This window comes from Neofelis nebulosa, chromosome 1 (assembly GCF_028018385.1).
Source record: "Neofelis nebulosa isolate mNeoNeb1 chromosome 1, mNeoNeb1.pri, whole genome shotgun sequence".
Lineage (NCBI taxonomy): Eukaryota > Metazoa > Chordata > Mammalia > Carnivora > Felidae > Neofelis > Neofelis nebulosa.
Window position 1 is genome coordinate 198,050,009 of NC_080782.1, and position 19,270 is coordinate 198,069,278.

Sequence of the window (19,270 nt, forward strand, 5' to 3'; positions counted from 1 at the left end):
GTCAGAGATAATTTGAAATGTGTTGCTTAATTTCTAATATTTTCATGATTTTCTAGATATCTTACTGTAATTAATTTTTAATTTAATTATATTACAGTCAGAAAAATAATTTCTAAGATTTCAGATATTGTTGATATATATTGTGACCCATTTTGTCGCCCAGCTTATGGTTTATTATGGTAGGTGTTCCGTGGGTATGTGAAATCTTTTTTTCTGCAATGATTGGGATTTGTGTTCTGTAAGTCCCAACTAGGCAAGGTTGAATTTTCTAGTTGTTTTATCAGTTACTAAGAGTGGAACATTAAAATCTCCAATGATGACTGTGCACTAATCTATTTTTGCCTTTAGTTCTCCCAACGTTTATTCATGTATTGAATCTGTGCATCTGACTTTATGATTTGTATGCCTTCCTGATATAGCATCCCTTATATAACTGAAATACATTCCTTTTTGTGTCTTTGACTTTATGTCGATTTATCTTTGTGTGTATGTGTGTGCTTATTGTTTGTATGGTTTATCTTTTTTCATTCATTACTGTTTGACAGTGATGTATCTCTATTTAAAGTGTGTCTTTTATAAGAAGCAAATACTTACTTTCTGCCTGTTTATCTGGTACAACAACCTCTGCATCATAATGGAGGTGTTTAGTTCATCACATTTAATGTTGTTATTGATCCAATCTGCTTTAAGCCTACCATCTTGCCATTTATTTTCAGTGTTTTCCTCTGATTTGTGTTCTTCTTTCCCTCCATTCATACCCAATATGGGAGTAATTATTTTTGGATTTTTGGAATTCCATTGTAATTCATCTACTGGAGGAATTATAGTTTTGATCTATACGTTTTCCCATAATTTTCTCAGTGTTTGCTATAGGAATTACAATACGTATCTTTATCATAGTCTACTTAGAGATAATATTGTTCTACTTGTGTAAAATGTTAAGAACTTTACATCTACCTAATTCTACTTATTATCTTCCTGTTCTTTGTGCTATTTTCTCAAATACAGTAGTTTATTTCTCCATGAATTTTAAAATCCACAATATATATATATATATATTATTATTTTGAAAGTTACTGTCTTGTTTTAAAAAAATAATGTTTATTTATTTTTGAGAGAGAGAGGGAGACAGAGTGTGAGCAGGTCAGGGGCAGAGAGAGAGGGGTACACAGAATCCCAAGCAGACTCCAGGGTCTGAGCTATCGCACAGAGCCTGATCAGGGTGGGATGGGGTGGGGTGGCGTTGGGTGGGGCTTGAACTCATGAACCGCAAGATCATGACCGGAGCCCAAGCCGGTCACTTAACTGACTGATCCATCCAGAGGGTCCTTTTATTTTTTCTTTTTGAAAAATGTTTATTTATTTTGAGGGGAGAGAGAGAGAGAGAGAGAGAGAGAGAGAGAGAGAGAGAGTGTGCGTGGGCATGTGTGTGTGAGTAAGAGATGAGGAGAGAGAGGGGGAGAAAGAGAATCCCCAGCAGGCTCTCTGCTGTTGGCACAGAGCCCAACTTGAGGCTGGAATTCACAAACCTTGAGTACAGACTTGTGTAGTTTCTTAATCTAAAGATCAAGTTTCTTTGGGCACCTGGGTGGCTCAGTCGGTTAAGCATCTGACTCTTGATTTCAGCTCGGGTCATGATCTCATGGTTCGTGAATTCAAGCCCCACTTTGGGCTCTGTGCTGGCAGCTTGGAGCCTGCTTGGGATTCTCTCTCTTTCTCTTTCTCTGCCCCTCCCTCACTCATGCTGTGTCTGCTTCTTTCAAACAAATAAATAAACTAAAAAAAAAAAAAAAAAAAGATTAAGTTTCTTCAGCATTTCTTTTAGAGTGGGCTTGTTGGTGCTCAATTTTTGTTTATTCAACTGTATTTCACACTCACATTTGAAACATACTATTTGCTAGATATGGAGTTGTAAGCACTCTTTTTATTTTCCTTTCAACACTTTAAAGATTTTGTTCCATTGTATTCTTAATCCTCTTGTTTCTGATAAGATATCAAATGCTATTTTCTACAAATTACTGAGGCTTTTCTCGTTATCTTGGTTTTTTTTTTTTTTTTTTTTTTTTTTCTGTTCAGATTGAATAGCATCTCTTCATGGCCATTGACCCTTTCTTTTGACTCTAGTATATAGTTAAACTTGTCTCTTGGATGTTTATTTTAGTTTTCTATGATTTCTGTTCTGTCCTTTAAAAAAAAAGAAGCAATTTCCATTCCTTTTCCGAGATTTCCCTCTGCTCATCATCGTATCTACATGAAAAAAAAAAAAAAATCTTAAACCTATTTATCATAAGTATTTCAAAGTCATTGTCTGATAATTTCATATCTGGGTTTTCTTCAGATCTGTGTCTGTTGATTTCCCCTTCCCCTTTGATATGGACCACACTTTCATGTTCTTGAATTATTTCTATTTTGTTGTATTGTTTCTATATCTTGTTAAATTCATATTATATGTAACATATAATTGTATACTTAATTTTCTGTTTACATTATTGTATTTATATCATGTTACTGTTATGAGATGAATTGAGGGCTTCCATTACTTTACTACCACCTATATGCCATGCTTATAACTACTGAGTCTATTTTTTTTTCTCATTTTTTTTTTCTGTGCTCAAAATTCACTTAATATACCTGCCTAGTGAACGTCCCCTTGACACTTAAAACCTAGAACAAAACTATTTTCCTCTTGGTGCCTCTTCTTTCTTTATATTAGTTTGTGACCTTAATACAACTCAGGATTATACTTTTTATATCTTATCTCTTCTCATCCTCTCATATCATAATTAATCATTGCTTTCTAAACATATTTTATTCAAATACATCAAAGTTATCTACAGTTTCATCCACTACTACTATTTAATATCAAGCCCTCATTCTTCCTTACCTGGATTATTTTAGTAGACAGATAACGTTTTCTGATTTCAGCTTTGTAGTTCTTCAGACTATCTACAGTGCAGTGCTAGTTGCTATAATGACAAAAAATATTGGTGGCTTTATGCAGTAGAAGTTCAGTTCTCACTCATGTGAAGTCCACTGGGTGGTGGTGGGCATGATGATGTCACTGCTCCATGTAGTCATTCAAAGACCCAGGCTGGTGGAGTTTGCCATTCTCAACCTGTGGCTCTATGGTCTCTTTGGATCTCAAGATCCTCTCCTGGATCGTCTACATCCAGCCAGCAGAAAGGGAAGAAGAATGGAAGATTATAAATGTTTTTATGATCCAAGTCTAGAAGTAGTATACTTTACTTTTGCATATTATCCAGTGGTATGAGACCTGTTCCCTGATAATTGTGAGGAGGGCAAAGAAATATAGTCTATCTGTGTACCCAGGATGGAAATGCAATAATGGAAACCTTGCCAGTTTCTTCAGTAGTCCACTCTTCAGGCAAATAAATATCTATCTTATCCTGTCTCCATAGTTTGAACACACTTCAACTTCTCTAAGTGAGATGGTTCATAAGTCCCTTTCAATCATTGCATTTACCACAGAGTCCACAATATGGGACAGTTTTTAATCCTGTTTTTGAGACTTGGTAGCCACTCATTCTAGGAAATAAAAATGTTATCTCTGTTCTTCCTGTCCCTCAACACACAAACACACACACACACACACACACACACACACACACACACACACACACACACATCTCTTCAACATAATAAATATCTCATTTGGAAGGAATAAAATGGGTGAACATCAAGTCATGGTGCATAGTAATTTGGAAACTTTTTGGTGGATAGTGTTAAATCTCCTACCCTGAATAAGGGGAGACGTTTGACTACACTCTCATTATAGTTCGTGACAGGAGCTCTTTTATCCATTGTTTGATCTCACTCCAGTATGTTCTTCCATGTCCATTATTTGACTGAGATGTGTATTGAAAGGCATTCTTTTTTGAAAACTCTATAGTGTTTCAGCCATTTCTGTAGACAACTTCTTGTCAGTGCAAGTTTAGCTTATAATTGTAAGCAAGTGTGAACTTAAACTTTGTTGATAATAATTTTTTCTCAAATACTAACTGCTTCCAGATAGTTTCAGGTGCCAGAAAACACATCCAAAGTTATTTCCTAGCTTTAATTCTCAATCTGTTTCTTTTCTTCCTCAGTCCCCTACCTCTGTCTCAACTTAACACTGGTGACCTTGAAGTTGACGGAGATAGTAGGCTTGATTGGGAAGACTGAATCCTTAATCTGAACTTTACTTGCATCATTTTTTTTCTCTTAAAAATCTTTCATGCCTTACTGTATATAGACTGAATGTTTGTGTCCTCCAAAAATTCATATTTTGAAGTGTTAACCCCCAAGGTGATACTTTTAGGACATAAGACCTTTTGGTGTTGATTAGGTCATGAGGATAGAGTCCTCATGAATGGGATAATTGCCCTCTTAAAAGACACCCCATGCAACTCCCTTGTTCCTTTGACCATGGGAAGACACAGTGAGAAGACAGGCATCAATGAACCAGGAAGGGGACTCTCACCAGACACCAAATCTGCTGCCACCTTGTTCTTAGACTTCCTGCCTCCAGAGCAGAAATAAATTGCTGTTGTTTTTAAGCCACCCAGTCTATTATAGTGATCTGAATTGACTAAAACAGAAGTCGATACCAAGAAAGAGGAGTATTGCTCTAACAAATAACCTAAAGATGTGGAAGCAGTTATGGAACTGGGTGATGGGGTAGAGGATGGAAGAGTTTTGAGCTGCCTGCTAGAAGAAGCCTGCATTGCCATAAATGAACTATTCTGGGTGATTTGCATGAGGGCTCAGAAAGAAAAAGGAGAGCTGTAGAGAAAGCCTGAGTCTCCTTAAAAAAATACCTAAAGAATTTTGAACAGAATGTGGATAGAAATGTAGATGGTCAAGGCCATTCTGATGAGGTCTCAGATGGAAATGAGAAATATATTATAGAAAACTGGTGGAAAGACCATCCTTGTGATAGAGTGGCAAAGAACTTAGCTGGGTTATGCTTGCGTTCTGGTGTTTCGCGAAAGATGGAATTTTCAAGGGACGAAATTGGATAGTTAACTGAAGAGCTTACCATTTCTTCAGCTAACTAAAGAGATTTCTAAGCAATGCGGTGAAAATACAACGTGGTTTGTTCTGACTGCTTATAGTAAAATATGAGAAGGGAGAAGTGAGTTAAAGAGTGACTTAAAAGTGACATAATAATAAATAGACAAATCCATACTGAAAAAAAAAGGAGAAAGCATGTTCAGAAGAGAAAACTAAAGGTTTATCATTTGATACGGAGGTAAGTATAGATGTGAATCATGGGCCTAATTAACATGTCAGCAGAGTGCCAGGTTTCATTCCTCAACTGGGGAAGAATGACCCAAAAAGTGGCTCAGAGATCATCAGGGCTACATCTTCAGTTTCAAAAAGAAGGGCCAGAGATAACCTCTGCCCAAAGCAGTAGGGGTAGGGCCAAACTACAAGGCATGACACCTAACCCAGTGGGTCCAGAAGGGGAGACCACTCACTTCACAGTGTGTATGATTGGACCTCCATTCCAGTGGTTCTGGGCAGAGAGTATCAAGCCAAAGGGAATTATTCTCAAACCTTCATATCTGATGGAGTCTGCCTTGTAGTTTGGACTTGCTTGGGACCTGTTACCCCTTTATTCTTTGGAATAAGAATGTCTATTCTGTGCCTAACTGCTGTAGTTTCAAAGCACATAACTTGTTTGATTTCCCAAGTTTATAGTTGGAGAGCAACTGGCTTCAGGATGAATTGTACTTTGAGTCTCACCCATATCTGATTGAAAATATATTTAGATGAGACTTTGATTTTAGAGTTTAGAGTTGATGCTGGAATGAACTCAGACATTTAAGTATGGGACTGTTAAGATGTAACAAACATATTTTGCATGTGAGAAGAACAGGGATTTCTTTGGGGAGCTAGCGGTAGAATGCTATGGACTGAATATTTGTGTTCCCCTCCCTTCCCTTATTCATACGATGAAATCCTAATCCCAGTGTTAATGGTTTTAGGATGTGATTAAGTCATTAGGTTGGGGCCCTCATGAATAGGATTAGTCTTTACAAAAGAGGCCCCAGAAAGATCCCTTGTCTCTTCCATCTTGTGAAGATACAGTGAGAAGACAATCATCTATGAACCAGGGAGTGGACTCAAACCAGACACTGGATTTGCTGCCACCTTGGGCTTGGAGTTCCCAGTCTCCAGAACTGTGAAAGGTAAATTTCTGTTGTTTCTAAGCCACCCAGTCAATGGTATTATGTTATAATAGTCAAAATGGACTAAGCTTTCTCTTTTACTGTTTGGGATCTAGAAGTACTCTTTTTTCCTAACCCTACAAAGCTGCCAAAATCTGTATTCCATCATTGTTTTGCTATTTTGTTTCTAAACTAAACAATTCTCACATCAACTGTTCTTTTTCTTCTAGTAACTACTGACCAATAAAGCAATGTTGTATGTTCAGATTTTTGTTGCAGGATCACCCAACTTCAAGGCACCAATGTTTATTACTTAGGGAAATAGTGCTAGCTATTATAACAAATAAATTCCCAAATTTCAGTGGCTTAAAACAATAAAAGTTTAATTCTTGCTCACAATTAGCCTTGTGTACACAGTGCGAAAAACTCTATTCATTCATAGGGACCAGAAAACTAAAAGTTCCACCATATTTGGCAAACAAGCAGCCGGTCTCTGCCAGTTTTCTTCTTGAAATGCAACTCTAATAATATCATTTTCCCTGATGACATCCTTCCTATGAATCCCTTATTACACTGAGAATAAAATCCAAGCTCCTTCACATGCCATGCAAAGATTTCTTTGTTTTGAAGTTGCCCACTTTATGACCAGGAGTACATTGCTGCTTAAATGTATCTGCATTTTCCATCTGTTTACCTTATCATATAATGTTCCCTCTTTTTGGAGCTCAATCCTCCTCCTTTACTATGAGGCACTAACACATTCATCCTGCAGAATCCAACTCAAATGTCACCTCTTGATGGCTTCCCTAATTCCACATCGAACAGAGATAATCAACTCTTCTTTGTGTGTAACACTTTGAAATTAATTATGATTTTATGTGTAACCTGATGCATCCTATACATTTTTGTAATGTCTTCTTATTCAAGCTCATACAAATTCTAAAAGTATGTTTTCCTCGACACCAAGCACAGTGCCTATAGTGAAGGGAAAGCAGCCAAAAGGATGTCACTAAAATACATTGCATGATTAGCACTTTCTAAGACACATTATGGTAGCACTAAAAGTTTTAATATATTTAAGAACTATGAATTCAGATGACTGTGATTCACAGAACTTAGTTTTGTAAATAAATAAATAAACATTTGCATTTTTCTGACCCTATGATTATCTTTCTTGAAATTCAATCCCCTTTTTGTTTTTCAGAATAAAAAAAGTCATTTTTTTTTTATTTTCATCTAACTTTCTGATAAATTGTTAAGTTTAAAGTTATATATGCCATGCATATATAGTGTGTATAAATATATCTATATATATAATTTTATTGAAGTGTATTTGACATATGATATTATATTAGTTTCACGTATATAATGTGGTGATTTAATATTTATAGACATTACAAAATGACCATCATGATAGATACCATCTATCAACATACAAAATTGCTACAATGTTATTAACTATATTTTCTATACTGTGCATTACATCCCTATGCCTAATTTATTTTATAACTGGAAGTTTGTACCTTTTATTTTTTATTTAAATTTCAGTTAATGTACAGTGTAGTATTAGTTTCAGATGTACAAGATAGTGATTCAACACTTCTATACATCACCTGGTGCTCATCACAAGAGCACTCCTTAATCCCCCTCAACTATTTTACCCATTCCCCCCACCTCTCCTCTGATAACAATCAGTTTTTTAAATTTATTTTTAATGTTGATTTATTTTTGAGAGAGAGAGAGACAGAGTGTGACTGGGGGAGCGGCAGAGAGAGAGGGAGACACAGAATCCAAAGCAGGCTCCAGGCTCCGAGCTGTCAGCACAGAGCCGGACGCGGGGCTCAAACTCACAAACTGCGAGATCATGACCTGAGCCGAAGTCGGATGCTTAACCGACTGAGCCACCCGGGCACCCCACCGTCATTTGTTCTCTATAGTTAAGAGTCTGTGTCTTGGTTTACCCCCCTCTCTTTTTTTCTCCCCTTTGCTCATTTGTTTTGTTTCTTAATTTCCATGTGTATGTAAAATCATATGGTATTGTCTTTCTCTGACAAACTATGTCACTTGGCATAATACTGTCTAGCTCTATCCATGTCATTACAAATGGCAAGATTTCATTCTTCTTATGGCTGCATAATATTCCATTCACCTCTTCTTTATCCATTCATCAATCTGTGGACACTTGGCCTATTTCCATGTCTTGGTTATTGCAAATAATGCTGCATTGAATATAGGGGTGAGTGTATATTTTTTAAGTTTGTTTAAGTTTACTTATTATTTTGAGAGAGACAGAGCACAAGTGAGGGAGGAAGAGAGAGAGACAAGGAGAAAGAGGATCCCAAGCAGGCTCCACACTATCAGCATAGAGTCTGATGTGGGGCTCGAAACCATGAACCATGAGATCAAGAGAATGGTACTTAACTGACTGAGCCATCCAGGACGCCCCAGAGCTGAGCATATATTTTTGAATTAGTGTTTTCGTTTTCTTCAGGTAAATACCCAGAATTTACCTGGTAAATTGGAATTGCTGGATCATACGTTATTTCTATTTTTTTAATTTTTTTAGGAAACTCCCTACGGTTTTCCACAGTGGCTGCACCATTTTGCATTCCTACCAACAGATCATGCGGGTTCCCTTTTCTCCACATTCTTACCAACACTTGTTATTTCTTGTGCTGTTGACTTTAGCCATTCTGACTGGTGTGAGGTATCTCATTGTGGTTTTGATTTGAATTTCCCTGATAAGCGATGTTGAGCGTCTTTGCATCTATCTGTTAGACATCTGTAAGTCTTCTTTGAAGAACCGTCTGTTCACATCCTCTGCCTATTTTTTAAATTAAATGGTTCAGGTTTTTTATATGGTGTTTTGTCAGTTCTGTTTGTGTTTTGAATATTTACCCCTTATCAGTTGTATCATTTATAAATCCCTTCTCTCATTCAGTAGGTTGCCTTTTTGTTTTGTTGATGATTTCCTTAGCTGTGTAAAAGCTTTTCAGTTTGATATAGTTTCATTTCTTTATTTTTGCTTTTGTTACCCTTACCGAAAGAGACAGATCAAAAAAAAATTGTTCAGATTTATGTCCAAAAGCTTACTGCCTATGCTTTTTTTCTGGAAGTTCTATGTTTTCCAGTCTTACTTTTAAGTCCTTAGTACACTCTGAGTTTATTTTTGCATGTGCTGTCAGAAAGTGGTCCAGTTTCACTATTTTGCCTGTAGCTGTCCAGTTTTTCCAACAGCGTTTCTTGAAAACCCTGCCTTTTCCTGTTTGTATATCCTTGCCTTCTTGTCGAAGATTAATTGACTATATAAGCATAGGTTTATTTTTAGATTCTCTACTCTGTTTCATTGATATACATGTCAGTTTTTGTGCTGGTGCTCTACTGTTTGGATTACTATAGCTTGGTACTATATTTTGTTTGTTTTTTTTTTTTTTAATTTTTTTTTTCAACGTTTTTTATTTATTTTTGGGACAGAGAGAGACATAGCATGAACGGGGGAGGGGCAGAGAGAGAGGGAGACACAGAACCGGAAACAGGCTCCAGGCTCCGAGCCATCAGCCCAGAGCCTGACGCGGGGCTCGAACTCACGGTTTCTTTTTTTTTTTTTAATTTATTTTTTCAACGTTTTTTATTTATTTTTGGGACAGAGAGAGACATAGCATGAACGGGGGAGGGGCAGAGAGAGAGAGGGAGACACAGAACCGGAAACATATATTTTGAAATCAGGGAGTGGTGCATCCAGCATTATTCTTCTTTCTCAAGATGGCTTTAGCTGTTCAGGGTCTTTTGTGATTCCATACCAAGTTTAGGGTTATTTGTTCTAGTTCTGTGAAAAATGCCATTGGTATTTTGATAGGGATTGCACTGAATCTTTAGATTGCTTCGGGCAGTACGGACATTTTAACAATTTTAATTCTTTCAATGCATGAGCACAGCACATATTTCTACTTATTTGTATCATTTTTAATTTCTTTTACCTGTGTCATAGTTTTCAGAGTACAGATTATTCACCTCCTTAGTTACATTTATCCTAGGTGTTTTATTTTTTTCAGTGCAATTTTAAGTGGGGTTGTTTTCTTAATTTGTCTCTCTGGTAGTTCATTATTGGTGTATGGAAATACAACAACTTAGGATATTTTTTGAAGCATTTTTTTTTCTTTTTCTGAATGTTTCAGACAAGTAACTTCAAGTTTGGTATAGGGCTGGGTACCTGAGATTTGGTTTTGCTTGAATTTAATTTAATGTCATAAATACATTAATCTGCCTTCTGCTATGTGTGAGGAACTATGTTAGTATCTCAGAGGGATGAAATTGAGTAAGATGTACTATTTCCTGAAGTCCACCATATCGCATTAGAGAATTATAGTATCCTTAGCTTTTGGTATTTTCAGAATGATTTTCTGTGACTCGTGCTTTTAATTTTCTACCTGCAGAGTGTTAAATACTTGTATTGTCACTAATTACTTAGGTGCTAGGTAACAAAGATTTTCCTTTAAAATCCTTATCAGAGGTTAAACTTCTTAGTTTTCATCCCCAAATTAGTGCTGACTAAACCAACAAGTTCATACTGAAAGGACAACATTGTGATCCTTTTCTCTAAAGTGTCCATGTCTGGAGGTATGTGATAGAAGGAAGGTATACTTTGGATTCAAGAGACCTGACTTTACTTTCCAACTTCTTCCTTAGCCACTGTGTACTGTCTGAGGGAGTGAGTCAGTGGACAGTGACTAAGTTACAATAAATGAAATAATATATAAAAATGTAATGCATATATTCCAACAATATTAGAGGATTTTGAAGGCTGACAAGTCACTTCAATTCCATTTTGGACTTAGCATGAAATAGATGTTAAATATATTAATAAGTCAGTATTAAATAACAAAAAAATCTTATCACATACCTCTGGTTTCTCCTCTAAATGAGAGATTGCTCATCAAGTGTCCTTTGATTTGTGATATTTTCTCAATATGCACAAACGTAACATACAAATAAATCACACATATCTTTGTTTTCTCCTTCCTTTCTAGGGACATGCTATAGACACAAATCTGGTTTATTGAAAAAGCTTTCTGTGTCAGAGGGTACAATAACTCTTGATTGACCATGATTCGTTCTTTTTGAATATATACAATGTAGCCAATGAAATCTTTTGAAATAACCTGTATCAACCAGTTTTTTAATGACTACATCCTTTGGATTTGGTGTTGAATATGACATCGAACTTGTAAAGGGAAACTAGGTGATTTTGAATCAGTTAATCAAAAATGAATTATTTGATGACTACTCTTTGTTCAGGAACACTAAGTTTACTTTTCTGTTACATAAAAATTACATAAATCATAATGGAATTGGTGTTGCTAGTACTTAACAATGTGTTCTTTGTTGTATGTTCCAACCTACATTACGGTATTTATCCATCACAACAAGCAGGCAAGAAATATTTTCTCCTTATGGACGAGGAAACATATTTAAAGAGTCCAAGTTATTTTTTCAAAATTGCAGAAAGTAAATTGTAGTATAAGGAATCAAACTCACTTCTTCTGATTCTAAGGCTTCAATATTTAAACAAAACAAAACAAAGAAAGGACTTCAAAAGCTAACACCAGGAAGAGACTGGTACTCTCATTCCCTGAGGCTTCGAAGATGAAGACTAAGTCCTGCCAATTCTAACTGTCTCATTTATTCAAAGAGCTAGAATAGAAAGCTCAGAAATCTTTGGGGACCCACTCCAAAGGCACCGGATTTGGCACGGAAAGCATCCCTAAAGCACAGATTGGAGCAGAAGCAAGGAAAAGGAAGCATTTGCAATGTACCACTTGTATTTAAGGCCTTTTTTATTATGATTTTATTAAAGCGTTTTCAGTAGCTTCAAGGATCAGGATAAACTCAAGCACAGAGGTGTTTGGGATAGGGGTTACGGCAAGTTGAAGTTTGGCCTATGGATACCAAAAGCATCTTCCTGTGTTGTAAAAATAATAAAAATGAGTCAGATGAGACATTTGGGAATAGTAAATCTAAGGTCTGTATCTCAGCCAAAAGATGCAATCACATCACACAGCCACATGTCTCCCAACTCTGCTGTTTGCCTTGTTGTTGCCAAATTCACCAGTGTAATGTCCATTAAAATAACATCTTTGGGAAAATAGCACAGTGTCAGTGTTGTCTATGAGAATGAGAAAAACAGAAAGAAGAAAATGGCACTTGTGGCGATCTCTAACTGAGTTACTATGGGGAATCAAAACTTCTAAAAGAAAAACTCCATCATACGAAGAGGGGTAAAAGGAAGCAAACTATCTCAGATCCAAATACAAAGTTTCATCACTGAATTTAATCATAGCTCAAAGACGAAGAATGAAATGGATCACCATCTCATTGATTTATGACCCAGTTATTTTCTTCGTACTTCAAAGCTATAATACAGAAACTGTTGTGCATTAATGTATGATGAGAATACTCACTTATGACCTGAGAGGCTCTCAGTTCAGCATCCTTTGACTTTTCAAAATTAGTCACATAATCATCACATGTTAGTGGATTCCTGTCTTACCCCTTTAACTAATTCTCTCCTAGAAAAGTAGGATAAGGAGATTTGGGTTAGTAATTTATGACATCAGTGGTAACAACTTGCTATTGGATTTGCCTTTGTCTTTCTCAGAGCTGTCCTCCTCTCTTGTTCCCCAGTGAGTGAATTCTTTTTGAATTTCTTCTCTTCAGAGTAGCCCTGCTGTGACATCCGTGATGTGTGCCTCTAACCACCTATCTTCCTCCACAAAAACCCACCTTGCATTTGGAGACAGTTTAGGATTTTGACAAACTGTTCTACAAATATTCCATTTTTCAAGCAACATATAAAAGTATTCTCTATTTTCCACACCACAGACTGCACTCCTGTGACCTGATATAGGCACTTGCCTATAAATTTGGTTTTCTTCTCAGCTCTGACCTTCCACATGGTGAGCACACTAGAGGAGCCTTATTTCTGATCTCCTAATATTCAAGCGATAGAGGGATGTGCTTTCTTTGCCAAGTAAGATAATATTTGTGATAGTTAATTTTATGAGTAAACTTGGCTGGGCCAAGGGGCCACAGGGTGCCTAGATATTTGGTCAAAAATTATTCTTGGTGTTTCTTTAGGAGTGTTTTGGGTGAAATAAACACTTACACACTTAATTTTGTGGACTTTGAGTAAAGCAGATTGCCCTTATAATGTTGATGATCCTTATGCAATTGGTTTATGGCCTGAATAGAAAAACTACTGGCCTCCCCAAAGAAGGCAGTATTCTCCAGCAGTCTGCTTTTGGATTTCATCTGCAACACCAGCCTTTCCTGGACTGCCTTTAGACTCAAACTGGAACATCAGCTCTGCCGAGTCTCCAGCCTGCCACCGGGCTGGACTTGATTTTGGACTTGCCAGACTCTAAAATCATGTGAACCATTTTCTTAATATATCTCTTTGATCACATATTCTTTAACAGATCATAATATATCTAAAAGTGTCAACAGAGTTCAAGTATTCATGTCACATAGAAAACTACTATATATTATATATTTCCATCTATAAAATTTTTAATATAAAATTTTGTGTTTATTATATTAGGGAAACCACAAATAGGACATATAACAAGTTTTTAATTTTATTCATTGGTATTTATTATTCTCTATTTCTCTAAGTTCTCACCTCATTTTATTGATTTTTTATAAGTAAAAATAGCATATAGTTGGTTCAATGTGACATTTTGATATATGGTTACATTTGAAATTATTACTAGAAATAAGTTAGTTAACATATCTATCACTTCACATTGTTACTGATTGTTTTGTTGTTGTTGTTGTTGTTGTTGTTGTTGTTGTTGTTTTGATGGTGAGGATATTTGAGATCCACTCTCTTAGCAAACTTCAAGTATACAGCACATTATTGACTGACGATAGTCTGAAGTTTGTACCGATGATTCACATCTTCCTTTTACCCCTACACTTAGCCTTAGTAATTATGTTACCACAGTTACCAAACTCTGTTGCTATGAGTTCATGCAGTGTTTGCCTTTCTGTGTCTGGCTTATTCACTTAGAATAATGGCCTCCAGATTCATCTTGTTGCTCATGGCAGGGTTGCCTTCTTTTTGAAGGATGAATAATATTCTCTCTTCTAATATAATAGAGGATATACATGGAATAGAATGTATGTGTGTGTGTGTGTATATATATATATTTACTACATTTTCTACATTTTCTACATTTACTATATATATGTGTGTGTGTGTGTGTGTGTGTGTGTATATATATATATGTATGTATTTACTACATTTTCTACATTTTCTACATTTACTATATATATGTGTGTGTGTGTGTGTGTATGTATAGAGTATATACATGGAATAGAATATGTGTATATATATAATACATATATATATATATATATATATATATATATATATATATATGTATTTACTACATTTTCTGTATTCATTCATCTGTTAATAGACACTTAGGTTATTTCCATATCGTGGCTACTGTGAATAATGCTGCAGTGAACTCAGAAGTGCAGATATCTCTTCCAGACAATGATTATATTTACTTTGTGTATTTATCCAGAAATGGAATTGCTGAATCATACAGTAGTTCTATTTTTAAATTTTTGAGGAACTTCCATACTGTTTTCCATAATGGCTGTACCAATCTACACTTCCATCAGCACTGAACAAGGATTCCCTCTTCTCTACATCCTTGCTGACACTTACTATTTTATTACTTTTTGATAACAGCCATTCTAACAGATATGAGGGGATGTTCCTGTGGTTTTGATTTGCATTCCACTGATAATTAGTGATGCTGATCATCTCTTCAAATACCTGTTAGCGATTTGTATGTCTTCTTTGGAAAAATATCTGTTCTTGTACTTTCCCCATTTTTTAATTGGGTTATTTGATTTTGCAAATGAGTCACATAAGTTCCTTAAGTATTCTGGATACTAACTCCTTAACAGACATATGATTTGCAAATGTTTTCTTCCATTCTGTAGGTTGTCTTTTCATTTTGTTGATTGTTTGTTTCTTTTGCCGTGCAAAAAGTTTTTAGTTTGATGTAGTTCCATTTGTTTATTTTTGCTTCAGTTTGTGATTCAGTGCCAAATCCAAAAACTCATTGCCAATGCCAATCAAGGAATTTTGTCTTGTGTTTTCTTCCTGGACTTTTATGGCATTGTGCTTTCAGGTTTTCTTTTTTTTTTTTTCAATTTTTGTGAAAAATGCCATTGGAATTTAAATAAGGATTGTATAGAATATACAGATCACTTTGGGTACTCTGGATATTTTAACAATATCGATTTTTCCCATCTATGGGATATCTTCTATTTGTTTCTTCTTCAGTTTCTTTAATGATTAAAAAAAAATGTTTACTTATTTATTTTGAGAGAGAAAAAGAGGCAGATATCAAAAGTTAGTCGCTTAACTGACTTAGCCACCCAGGTGCCCCTTTAATAAATTTTATATAGCTTTTACTGGATGATCTTTTGCCTCCTTGATTAAATTTATTCCTAAATATTTTATTCTTTTTCAGATCATCATTAATGTATAGAAATGCAACTCTATTTTATATGTTGATTTTGTATCCGGCAATTTTACTGAATTTGTTTATTAGTTTTAATAGTATTTTGGTGGAGTCTTTAGGGTTTTCTATATGTAAGGTCAAGTCATCTACAAACAGACAATTATGCTTTTTCCTTTCCATTTAAAATGCCTTTTATGAGTTTTTCTTGCCTAATTGCTCTGGCTAGGACTTCAATAGCATGATTGAGAGAAGTGATAAGGCTAGACACTCTGTTGTGTTCCTTATCTTAAAGGAAAAGTTTATGATTTTCACCATTGAGTAGGGTATTAATTGTAGGCTGGTTGCACACTCATACACACAGACACACACAGACACACACACACACATTCACCTTCCTTATATTTACCTAATTTGTTGAGGGTATTTATCATGATGGATGTTAAATGTTGTCAAATGTTTGTTTGTTTGTTTGTTTGTTTGTTTCCATACCCACTGAGGCAGTCCTGTGATTTTTTTTCCTTCATTTTGTTAAAGTAGTGCCTCACATTTACTGATTCACATGTGTTCAACCACCCTTGCATCCTGGGGATAAATTATAAATCCACCTTGATCATGATGTACAGTCATTTTAATGTGCTGTGGAAATTAGTTTGCTAGTGTTTTATTGAGGAATTTTGGACTTATCGTCAAGAAAGATACCAGCCTGTCATTTTCTTTTTCTTGTAATGCTGAGATATCTGCTGATATCCTACTGGGGATTCCCTTGTATGTGATGAGTTTATTTTCTCCTGCTGCTTTAGAAATTTTGTCTTAGGTTTTTGACAATTTCATTATAATGTGTCTGGGTGAAGTCCTTTTTGGGTTGAATCTGTTTGGAGATTTTATGAGTTTCATATAATTGAATGTCCATGTCTCTCCCCAGATTTGGGAAGTTTTTAGCCATTATTTCTTCAAATATACTTTCTGCTCCATTCTCTCTCTTTTCTCCTTCTGAGACTTCTTTAACTCATCTATTGCTAACTTGATGGTACCAAACTCTTTTTCAGCCTTTTTCTTTCTTTTTGCTCCTCTAAAAGTATAATTTTAAATTAGCTGTCTTTGAGTTCACAGATTCTTTCTTTAGCTTGATTAAGTCTTTTGTTGACACCTCTACCATATTTTTCTTTCTCTTTTCATTTTTTGTATTCTTTTCTTTGGTAATCTTTTTTTTTAATTTTTTTTTAACGTTTATTTATTTTTGAGACAGAGAGAGACAGAGCATGAACGGGGGAGGGGCAGAGAGAGAGGGAGACACAGAATCGGAAGCAGGCTCCAGGCTCTGAGCCGTCAGCCCAGAGCCCGATGTGGGGCTCGAACTCACCAACCATGAGATCATGACCTGAGCCGAAGTCGGATGCTTAACCGACTGAGCCACCCAGGCACCCCGGTAATCTCTTTTTTTTTTTTTTTTATAATTTTTATCTGTTGAAAATATTTTGTTTGTGTATTGTTTTCCTAATGTTCTTGAATTATTTATTTGTGTTCTCTAGTAGCTCTCTGAGCCCCCTTAAAACAATTATTTTGATACTTGGTTAAGCCGTTCATGGATCTCCCTCCATTTCTTTGGGATCAGTTAGTGGAAAACATGTGTTCCTCATGTGGTGTCATGTTTCCTTGGTATTTTATGTTTCTTGTGATTTTTTTTTTTTTTTTTTTGGTAATATCTGTACATTTAATGAAGTAGTCACCTCTCTTAAGCTTTACAGATTGGTTTTCTACAGGTGAGTATGAGGGGCTACCTGTGTGAAGTGTAGCAGTTCTGGTTCCAGAGAGGGTATAGCAGTGTAACCTCTGTTCAGCTATACCAGCGGATCTTAGCATCAGTGAAAATTGCAGTGGCCTGTGGTGGCCAAGACTGGTGGTATCTGCAGCAGGGGCAAGTGCAGTTAGCTGTTCAGTGGCAAAGCCAGCTGGAGTCCTCCTGATGTCTTTTACTTCCATGGAAGCAGTCATGGCTGGAGCATTCTGTCTTAAACCTGGGTCCAGTTTGCAGGTGCACCTGCAGTGGCAGTGGTAGTAGTGTCCAATCCACAGGCACCTGAGGAGTGGCCACAGAACTAATGTTTGGAACATGAATATCCTTGGAGCAGCCGTGTATCTGGGGTCCAGAATGCAGGCACACATTGTTGCTCCAGGGTCAAAGGCATGGGCACTCTCACTGTGGCAGATACTTCAGCATCTAGGTGCAGGGGTTTACAAAACCATGGAAACAAGGGCTAGAATGGGAGCTCGCCTACAGTGGCGGTGGCTCCAGAGTTTAAGATGTAGGAGTGCTTGAAGTGGCTGTGAAGCTGAAGTCTGAAGCCTGGTCATAAGGTACTCAAACAGCAACTTCCTTGGTTGGGGGGAGTGGTTCTACAATGTCTTTCTCTTTAGGGGTCAGTAGTGGTGATGACCATTGAAAGCTGCTGGTGTACTCTACAAAATGAGCTCTTCAGATTCATGCCGGTGAACACTATGTGGGCATTCACTGTGCAAAATGTGCATAATCCACGGCTGCTATCTGCCATGAGGGTTGTTGAGGTCCTCAGTAAAGTCTGCCAGGGTCTTACACACAGTAGGCTACTAGGGACCATGGTGGCACCCACTAAATAGGAAGTTCTGATAAACTCTGCCCCTTTCTTTGTTTCTGACCACCCCTGACATCTCAGCTATGCCAGTCTTTCCAGCAATCCTTCATGTGCAGTGGTTCTCTGTTTTTGGTTCCATTGTGTTGCTGCAGGTTCTGAGTGGACTCTTGAGCCCTCCTGGGGGCTATTTTCATTTGTGGATGGCTATCTAATAGTGGTTGGTTTTTATGGGGGGCACAAAGTCTGATATCTCCTATCCCAACATCTTGCTGATATCACCTAAAAATTACACACACACACACACACACACACACACACACGTGCGCGCACGTGACAATGAAATGCATTTAAAACAGTATCAAAAATATTACCAAGGGGCACCTGGGTGGCTCCATTGGTTAAGTGTCTGACTCTTGATATCGGCTCAGGTCATGATCTCATGGTCATGAGATCTAGCCCCGCATTGTGCTCCGCACTGAGCACAGAACCAGCTTAAGATTCTTTTTCCTTCTGCCTCTGCCCCTCTACTGCTTGCATGCATGCTCACATATACTCTCTCTCCCCCCACCAAAAAAAAATTAAAAAAATTTAAAAAAATGACCAAAATATCACAATACTCAGAACTCCTTTTTTTTATATTTAAGTGTTACTTCATTGATAATTTAAAATATACATTTGAAGTTAGGATGCCAAGGTTTTATGACCGTAAATAGTTCTGTTAAGTTTTTATAACTTCTGATAAATTATTATAAATTTTCCTCTGAGCAACATTTTGGTTATATTTGATAAGTGTTAATACATAGGGATATGATTGGTTATTTGGTAAATAACCTTTTATTAAGGCTTTGATTTTTTTTTTATCTGGGAGTGTCCTTAATTCTTTTTTTCATTTCCAGTAAAGGGAATTTCTTTGATTTTAGTATTTATTGTGATTTCTAGTTTT

General features: G+C 36.4%; 1 pseudogene; it reads right to left on the reverse strand.

The window, feature by feature from the left end:
- LOC131491075 (heterogeneous nuclear ribonucleoprotein H3-like) overlaps nucleotides 1–17,881 on the reverse strand; it is a 43,962-nt pseudogene extending 26,081 nt beyond the window's left edge.
- Nucleotides 17,882–19,270: the final 1,389 nt, after the last annotated feature.